We start from the raw sequence: 10,000 nt of genomic DNA, 5'->3' as shown, positions 1-10,000 counted from the left end.
TGGGGAAAGACTTTTAAGATTCGTGTTGGTCCCGAAGGAGACGGCGAATTAGTGTTTGGGTGAGGGAGCCCTTCCACCGGTTTGTATTCTTAAAGAGACCACTTCCCCCTCCCCTCCCCCGTTGTTATTTTTTGGGGTTTTTTTGTTTGTTTGTTTGTTTCCGTTTTGGCTTTTCTGTTTTTTCTTTCTTTCTTTTTTTTTTTTTTCCTTCCCTTTGGTTTCAGGGTCTACCTCATCCAGTCCACTGGCCTTAGTCTCAGTCAGGCCATCGCAGGCTGTGTTCACATTTCGGAGGCGGTAGAGATGTGCAAGATCAAGACAGTTCACCCAGAGAACTGGGCGGCGGGTGCCTTGCTGACATCGAAAAGCTGATCTGCTCATCATGCAGTTCCATTTCCCCTCCTCGTCCTCCTCGTCCTCCTCGTCCTCCTCCTCCACCTCGTCCCCGTCCTCGTCCTCCTCCTCGTCGTCCTCCTCCTCGTCCTCGTCCTCGTCCTCGTCCTCGTCCTCGTCCTCGTCCTCCTCGTCCTCCTCGTCCTCCTCGTCCTCGTCCTCGTCCTCGTCCTCCTCCTCCTCCTCCTCCTCCTGTGTGCTTCTTTCTGTCAAGGAGAAGATTTCCAACTCAAATGCAGACCCAAAGATTTCTAGGTTCCAAAACTTCAGGGTTCCATGGATCATGGTGTCCAAAATCTGCACAGGGTCTTCAATAACGGCCCTCGTTCTCAGCGCACACAAGTCAACCCCAGACCAAGGCACCCTAAGGGCAAAAACCCTCCAAGGTTTCTCCCATTAGACCCCGAACGTCAGCACACACCCCCTCCCCCGGTTTCTATTTCGTATCGCGTGCGCTCAGGCAGACGGCAAACACATCGATCGATCATTTTCCTTTAGCGTGTTTCATGAACGTCGCACTGGCCGAAGAAACCTAGGTGTGTCAAAGCTCATCCCTGCGTAAAAGGCTTTGGCTTCTCCGTGAAGGGGTCGAGCCGAGGGACCCAGGCCCCTCTGTCAACTTTTCACTGGATTCATTGGCCTCACTCTTGTCCCAAGCGACGGCTGGTCAGATTTCTCATGGTCATTTTTTGCCTTCTGGCTTTAGCAAGGGTCTTCAACTGGGGTAAAAAGAGCAGGCTTGCTTGGGGCGCTTTCATGGTGGGGAGGAGGGGGTGGTGGCCCATAGAGGTAGGTCCCTTCGATTCACCCCATCTCAGGTAGTGCCCTATGCAAAACGTTTGCTTTCATACCATCAGGATCCTAACTTTGGAGAGTTTCCCTGCCTTAAACGTCCTCTGCCCTCCGCCTATTCATCCACCATCCACCACCACCCCGCTGACCTGTTCATCCCGTCCATGGTTTTTCTCTTCCGAGAAAGCATGTTACCTACGGCTCGTCCCCAGGCTACGTACGTGTCCATTCACCTCCTGAAAGACATGTCTCGGTCACCTCCGAGAGAGTTCTTGGCAGTGAGGAATAAAACAGCCACTGTCAAGGTCCGCGTGCAGGTTTCTGCGTGGACCTCAGCCGTTCGACTCCCCGCGTCACCTCGGGTCCATTCATAGCAAGGAGTCCTCCGAGGGCCGGGTCTTACGGTGAGAGTGTGTTTGGCTGTGAAAAACACCACCCCTGTTCACAGAGTTCCCAAAAACGGGGGGGTGGGGGGTTGGGGGGTTGGGGTGGGGGTCGGGGTGGAGCTGAGGAGGGCACGGCACGTCAGCATACCGAAGCGTCCGGAACCCCGAGGAGGCGGGCAAGGAAGGAAGATGTCCCCGGGACAAAACCTTCCCTCCCCGTCCTTAGGGTCGATGGCTGGACCTGAGAATTCCATGGACACGAGACGGATTTATGAAACCAGAATTCCAAGAAAGGGGACCTGGCTGGCCGAGACCCCAAAATGAGTCTCTTTGGGGTTTGTTAGGGCGGCAGGCCAGGAGACACCCGCCGTGTTCCACCCGACTCCCAAATGGGGCGAGTTTATCGAAGAAAAAAAAAAAAAAAAGCCAAACCAAAAGCAAACACACACGCAGACAGAAACCCCAGCACACACACACACACACACACACACACACACACACACACACACACACACACACACACACACACACACACAACTCTGGGTGCGCTATCTGCTGTCCATGATTTCCCGTGCCTTTTGGACATGGCTGATAGAGATGGACATGAAACGGCAGGACAGCAAGCTGGCATCTCGGCCGGCCTAGAGAAGTTTCCCGAGTGAAATATCAGAACCAGGGCGGGGTGGGGATGGGGGGCGCAGAGAGAGGCGGGGAAGGGGGGCCCACGTCACCCGGGAGAGAAGCGGGGGGAGGGGGGCGCTGACCGACCTCGGTTCACCCCGTCCCCCTCCGGCCGAGAACCTGCCTTCGCTTCCTGCCCTCAGGTGTGTGAGAGGAGCAGGTTTCTTTCCCATAACTACCAACACATCATTTCAGTCTTGTTTGTGGGTTTCTTTTTGTATGTTCGTTTTCTGGACGAGGCCAAAGAACCCTTCCAGTGAGTGGAGGCGTGTGTACAAAGGAGGATCTGACAGGACGGGAGGGTGCGGGTCAGTCCCTGTGCCAAGAAACCCAGAGAATCTGTCGTAGCTGAGGCTCGGGCCTTTTGCAGAAATAGGCCAAGAGAGTTCAGAGTTGATCCTTCACTGCCAAACAGTCATCACAGCAGTTTCCTGGAAGGGATTGTGTTGCAAGAGCCAGCGTGGTGACCCTCAGGCCTCAGGCCTCAGGCCTCAGGCCTCAGCCCGGCAGGCAGGCAGGCAGGCAGGCAGGCAGCGGCTATTGTCTGTTGGTCCCGCCCCCACCCCCACCCCCACCCCCGTTCCTTCTCCAGAGCTCCTTCCTAAGTCCCCTGGACTGACCTTTGCCAGGAGCGGGGGAGGGGAGGGGAGGTCCGGACGATTCATTCGGCAGGGCCTCGTTCAATCGCTCCATTCAAATGCAGAAAGCTCTCCGGTCAAGTCGGAGCCTTTGACTTTGCCTCGAGCTTCTCTTTAATGAATGGCTTTGTCTTTTTTCTTTCCCCAATTTCCCCACCCTTAGGCTGTCCCCTCCAAACTGCAGGGAGGGAAGGAGGGAGAGAGGTAAGGGATGGGAGGAGGTTGTGTGAGAAACAGGCCTTTTTTTCCAGGCAAAAGATGTCCCCTCCTTTTCCTAACCCAGGAAACCCCACTACACCATTTGAGAATCATGGACATGCATGGAAGCAGATGTCTTCACTTGAGATCTTCCTCCGCAGGAGGACAGAAAGGCGGGCCAGTGTGTCCCTCTTGTGCTGGCCGGTTCTTAAGTCACTTGAATTCAAAATAATCAATAGAGCATGGAGGCAGATTTTGGGGCGGCCTACTCTGGAGCCCAAGAGTTCCCTCCTCTGAAAGTTCCTTGGAACATATTAAAGCTGAGCTGGTGACTCGTGTGTGTAGGGATGTGTGTGTGTGTGTGTGTGTGTGTGAGTGAGTGAGTGAGTGAGTGAGTGAGTGAAGGAGATTTCTAGATGTCAGGGTCGAAGCAACTTTAGAAGTCTGCAACACCTCTGATGATGTCGTCGGGTGTTTGGTTCAAATTTCGGAGTGGCTCTCAAAGAAACAGGCACGAGGATTGTTTCCATAGGAGCCGTTGTGGCCGTTTCGTCAAGTTCTCTAGCTTCCGTTTGCAGAGCTTCAGGCAAAGGGCCATTTTAGTTCTCAGTGAGGCCAAGTCAAAAGGGTGGGAGAAAATGGCAAACGTTCATGGGGAGAGTCGTAGCCAGATATTGGAGGGAACTCAAAAAACTTCGGGATGCAGTCCAGTTTTCAGGTTAAGAACAACACCCTAAGGGAAACGAGTAGCTCCAGAACTTCATATCCACAAGTGAGTATCCCCGTTTTATGGAAACATAATTTTGGCCTCCAAGTAACGTATGCAAATAACTCGGTTGCCAAGGAAATAAGAAGCCTCACTGAGAGTTTCTGAATTAAGGAAGGTAGGGAGAAAAAGATCAGTGATTCCATCCTGCTGACAGAGGTATAAGTTACCAAATGGAGGTCCATCTTTAAAAATAAAAAAAAAGAAAAAAGAAAAAAGAAAATTGGGTTTTGTTGGTTTGTTTTTGTTTTTCCTTGTACCTGGAAAACAAAAGATTTAAGAATCAGTCCTAATCCCTCTGTCTCTCTGTCTCTTCTTTCTCTCTGTCTCTCTCTGTCTCAGTGTCTCTGCCTCTGTCTCTGTCTCTCTCTGTCTCTCTCTCTCTCTCTCTCTCCCCCCCTCCATATATACATATACATATATATACATACATACATGTATATACATATACCTACATACGTGTGTGTGTGTATATGTATATATGTATATATATATATATATATATATATATATATATATATATATATATATATAAGGTATTTTACGTAGGGTTTTTTTTTTTTTCACATTCTTTTCTCTCATAGGTTTATTACAAAGTATTGAGTAGAGTTTCCTGTGCTATATAGTAGGAGGCGCTTGCTTGTTGATTACCGATTTTATGTACAGTCATGTGTACATGGTCATCCCAACCCCCTAAGTTATCCCCCGCTTCCCCAATCCGTCCTACTTTACACAAGTAGTCATACACATTATCATCCTGTTCATCAGTTCATTCAATCCCGTGTAAGTCATCCTTGTTCTACTTGGAGTCCAGTCTTTCCATCGGTTCTGCCGACCTTGCCTGATGATCGAGCGTGACTGGACGAGTGACGGTTCCAAAAAGTTTGCAAGAGCTTCTGTGAAGGATTGTAGGATTTGCCCAGCGAAGCGGGTGCCGTGATCTGATCACAGGGGAGGCTGTGGAAGGTAGACCCCAAGTGGCAAACACATTTTGTTTTTTTAACAGTCTCTGTGCCACGGTGAGGACATCAGGCTTGCAGTGAGTGAGGGAAGACTTCAACCCACACGGAAGACATACCTACGGCCACAAGAATGTTTGGATGACCCCTACTAAGTGGCAGTGGAATGAAGTCCAGTGGCTGGGGTTCAGAGGGTCCAGAGAGAGGAGGTTTTCTTTCCAGAGAGAAAAATAGTTCCCACCCCCCACCCCCCCCCCCCCCAGGGTTACAAGCATGACAGGTCAGACGTTGCCGGTAGACTGTAGAAATCTTCCCGCCAATGTCTATGTACAATTGGGGTCATCTTCAAGGCACCATGGGTGGGTGAAGGAATGCAAGGTGGAGTGTGGGGGTGGGGGAGGGGGGAGGTTGGCCAGGGAGTAACCAACCGGCCGGGCCGCCGTCTCCCGTCTGCCATAGCCCCGACCGGCTGTTGACAGGACAGAATGGACTCGATCCACGTGTGCCCCGCCACCCCCACCACCTTTCAACAGGCTGTTGTTGCTGCCTTGGCGTGAACGTCGGTTAGAACACCTCCCTGATACTGGGTTCCGTCCCTTTCGTGTGAGCCTCCATTTTGACGACGACAGACAACCCTTTATGCCAGGGCAGAGAAGACTTCCAGGAAGAAACATCCCATCATGTCTGGAACAGTTAGAACACATCGGTGTACAGACACAAGCCAAAGTAGACTTCACGTTGTTCCTTCCTCTTTGACGACGCTTCCCGTGTCATCGAAGCTCTCCAAGAAACGTACTCAGTTTCATCTCTCTCGTTTCTCAGGAGAGAGAACACATTTTTGGGCTATTTCGAGGGCCCTCTCCTCCTGCATCCTAACTCAAAGTGCGTTCTAAGTCCAAAGGACTTCACCTGTCCTTCAACCGGGGGGCAAGTGTGTCCAAAATATCCAAAAGGTTGTAAAGCACTTAATCGGATATAGGTCACTGTGAAACAGTGCTTCGCTAGCCAGGTCACCGACATCCCAAGGAGAGACTTGCTAGGCAGAGAGAGAAGCTTCTTCTTCAGTTCCGAGCCACACCTGGTTCTTTGAATCTCGAGAGGACTAAGCTGATGTGAGTCCTCCGAGACCTGATAACGGCAACCTAGAAAATAAGTGATGACTTTTGACAAGGCATAAGCTTTTCTTTCTTGCTTCCTTTTCCTTCCTTCCTTCCTTCCTTCCTTCCTTCCTTCCTTCCTTCCTTCCTTCCTTCCTTCCTTCCTTCCTTCCTTCCTTCCTTCCTTCCTTCCTTCCTTCCTTCCTTCTCTCTCTCTCTCTCTCTCTCTCTCTCTCTCTTTCTTTCTTTCCTTCCTTCTCTCCTTAAAGATAAAGGAAGAAACCTTTCCTAATCTAATCTAATCTCTCATGATGGACAGAGCAGACTGATGAAAGAAAAACCCAAACCCTAAACCCAAACCCAAACCTTGTCCTTTTAACATAGAGAGACAACTAAATTCTATTTTTGCACTTGTTTCACGTTGATACGAAAACTCATTTCTGTCTTTGAATCCATCCTCATCTTATCCAGTCAGTCCTGACCACGGATCCGATTCCTTTCCAAAGACCATTTTCTTCACACACCTTTTCCAATCGTCTGTGCCCATTTTTAGCCTGTCCCTCGTTTTCTTTCTTTTCCATTGAGAAGTGACCACCTTTAGGACTAAAATCTCTTTCTCCTTCCCCCAAACATTATCTGCATATCTTCTACTTTGCCTCCCCACTCCCCCAAAAAAGTCCTCTTCCTACCATGAGGATGGCGACATCAGGTAGCTTGGACCACACACGTTCCGTTCCTTCTTTGGAATGCCTCGTCCTTGGACACTGTCTGTTTTTTTTTTTTTTTTTTCTTCAGTCAGTCAGTGAAAGTAAGGAAGCCAACCACAGTGAACAGTGTGAATATGGAATACTTTGTAGAAGTCTAGGCTCCTACCGAGTACACTCTTTCCCTAAAGCACAAGATCTATCTAGGCATGGAACCAAACATGCTCAGTCTCTCCTCCGTAAGAGGTCCAAAGCAGGGAGACCCTTAGACTTGTGGAGCCATGAACATTTCAGTATTTTATCTTATGTGGAGGTGATGTAGACACTCGCTGAGATTTCACCCTGCCAATGGCACTTAGCCAACCTCTAAGCCTAGAGATGACCAGAGATGTTGGAAAGTCTTGAAGTCGGCCTATGGAAAACAATCATTGGGGGGAGAGTTCCCCTTAAACATTCTTATCTCGTTAACATCTATGCCCTCTATTCGTTAGGAGCAGTCCTACTTAGATGATTCGTGAACATTTCATGAGACATGAGGGCGGTTCAGTTCGTCATGGTGTCTACACCTCCCGCCCCCCTCCCCTTTCACGTGAGAGATTTTCTTCCTGATTTCAGAGGGGAGAAGTAAAAGAGAGTCAGAGCGTCCCTCTCGTGGTGTTGTCAGTCTAATTCCAAAACTTCTCTATGCCACGGAGGCACGTTTGGGGGCGGCCTACTCAGGGCCCCAAGACTTTCAAAGTCAAACTCAAGGAGGACGTAAATGTACTTCATGCCACCGAACCCGAACCCGAACCGGTGAACCCGATGGCTTACTAGGAGATGACGTGTCATTGGCCCACCCATTTAAGACACGGAACCAGACACCCTCTCCTCGATGACTCGGAGCAAGTGAGTTCCTGGGGGTGGGGTGGGGTGGGGTGGGGTGGGGTGGGGAGGGTGTCTGTCGGAGAGGGTCCTCTGCTCCAGGTGGGTCCATAAGCACTGCACATGACAGTAGGTGTTCATGGTGTTCTTGGGAAGGAAAGACAGGGAGAATTTTATTTTGAAAAGCTTATCTTCTCACAGCATTTACACTATGAACGATGATGCAACTTCACGGGGGGTGTGCGGGGGCAGTGAAGGCCAGGGAGCCTGGCAACATAGAAGAGCCACGGAGGCTGGCTGTGTGTGACCCCAAGGATGTCCGGCGACTCCTCTCACTTGGGGTGGGGGGTGGGGGGCGGGGGTGGAAGCGGGGGGCGAGATTCCTGTGTGTCTGTCTGCATTCATCAGTCGTGGGAGAGGAAAAACGACGTTCCCTCGACGATCCTTCTGAGTTCTTGCCTGAGAGGCCCCTGTCCCCAAAAGACAGCTCGAGAAGAGAGCGACCCACGGCTGAGGAACGCGTGCACCGTGACCCCCACGCAGGAGAAGCCCAAGCCAGGAGTCACTCGAAAGGGCGGGCTCTGAGCTTGAGCTTCTTCTCGAGGAAGATCTTGGTCCTCCTTTCAGGTCAGGAAGAAGAGGGAGAGGCAGAGCGGCAGAGCGTCCTCGTCGCCCACCCGTCGTTTCTGAAGCGCCTTCAATTCGAACTCATCTGTGTGCCAAAGCGGTCCATTTCGGGGTGCCCTATTCCGGTTCCCTCCCCGCACGGAGAAACATGTTCTGTCCCGATTCACTGAAATGCTCCCAAAGGGCCTTGGTGTGAGGCAGTGGACCTATGCCCATCCTGCCTCCTCTTCAAATCATTTCTACCGATACAGAAGAAGAGACACCACCCCCACCCACCATGGCCTGCCAAAGGCAGTGCAGCAGCTATCCCTGTGGGAGTGGGATCCGGTAGCACGCGAACATCAGTCCAACATCCCTTCCAAATCCATGAGTTCTCATGGAAAATGAGGATGCCCCATGACCGGGGATGGGGGGGAGTGGGGATGGGTGAGGGAGAGGGAGACAGAAAACGAGGAAGGGAGAAAGTGGAGGAGAGGCCAGGAGAGGGAGAGAGAGGAAAAAGAGAGAGGGAGGGAGGGAGGGAGGGAGAGACAGGGAGGGAGAGACAGGGAGGGAGAGACAGGGAGGGACAGGGAGGGAGAGACGGGGGGGGTGGAGAGAGACAGAGACAGAGAGACAGAGACAGAGAGAGAAGAGAGACAGAGAGACAGAGAGGGAGACAGAGAGAAAGAAAGAGAGGAGGCGGGAAGAAAGGGATAAAGTGGGGGAGGAAGAGCAGGGGTGGGGGAGAGCGCGAGAGCGAGCGCGAGCGCGAGAGAGCGAGCGCGAGAGCGAGAGCGAGCGCGAGAGAGAGAGAGAGAGAGAGAGAGAGCGCGAGAGAGAGAGAGAGAGAGAGAGAGAGAGAGAGAGAGAGCAAGAGAGCGAGAGCGAGAGCGAGAGCGAGAGCGAGAGCGAGAGAGAGAGAGAGAGAGAGAGAGAGAGAGAGAGAGAGAGAGAGAGAGAGACCGGGAGAAAGAAAGAGACAGCGAGTGGCAGAGACAGAGACAGAGGCGGAGAGTGAGCGACAGGGAGCCAGGTAAAGGAAGGACACAGTGCTTGGGTATCTTCTGAGTGTTCGCACGTGTTTTCTGAGCTATGGAGATCAACATCAGTCCCATGAGAAGAAGAGAATGTGCCAGCCCCAGCCAGCACTGCTTGTCTTTTTGCAGAGATGAGAGTTTTCTAAGTTCGGGGCCCCCAGTGAGGGAAGCCGCCCCTTGTGTTCTGCCCGTGACCCTGATCGGGATGGATGGAGGACGAGGCGACGTGGTTGGGGCTTTCCCCCCTCCCCGCACCCCCCCCCCCAAGTCGGGAACCTCTCTTTCTACCTCTTTGCACACTCCATTCATTCTGAGACCACCGTTGGCATAGTCCTTTCCATGTTAAACATGATACGCCCTTGCCAAGAGACCCAAGTTCTGGAACCTCCAATGGATCTCTCCTGTATGCGTGGACAAGATCTCTCCAGTCCATCCCGTCAGATGAATGATTCTCAATGATCCTGAAAAACATGGATGAGGGCTAGCGTGGCTAAGGGCTTCCCTGGCGGTCTAGTGGTTAGGTTAGGTCTCCATCCTTCCACTGCACGGAATTGAATGAATGAATGAATGAATGGAGTGAGTGAGTGAGTGAGTGAGTGAGTGAATCAATCAATCAATCAATCAATCAATCAATCAATCAATCAATCAATTTTAAAAGCGTTCATTAAAAAAGAACAAAAATAGACTAGAGTGGCTACCATCCCTCGCCCCCCTCCCTGGCCTCCGGCCCACGATCTAGAATCCCCTGCCCTCCTTGCTCCCACTCGAATACCTCCGTCACTCAGAGGTTGGCCCCGCCCACCTAGGCCGGCCCAGCCATCTGGTCGACCTCTTTGGCCCGTATAAAAAGCGACCGACCGGCAGGTGGCGCCCGAC

The sequence above is a fragment of the Pseudorca crassidens genome, unplaced genomic scaffold (genome assembly GCF_039906515.1).
Source record: "Pseudorca crassidens isolate mPseCra1 unplaced genomic scaffold, mPseCra1.hap1 Scaffold_138, whole genome shotgun sequence".
Lineage (NCBI taxonomy): Eukaryota > Metazoa > Chordata > Mammalia > Artiodactyla > Delphinidae > Pseudorca > Pseudorca crassidens.
Note: the sequence above shows the minus strand (reverse complement) of the source record.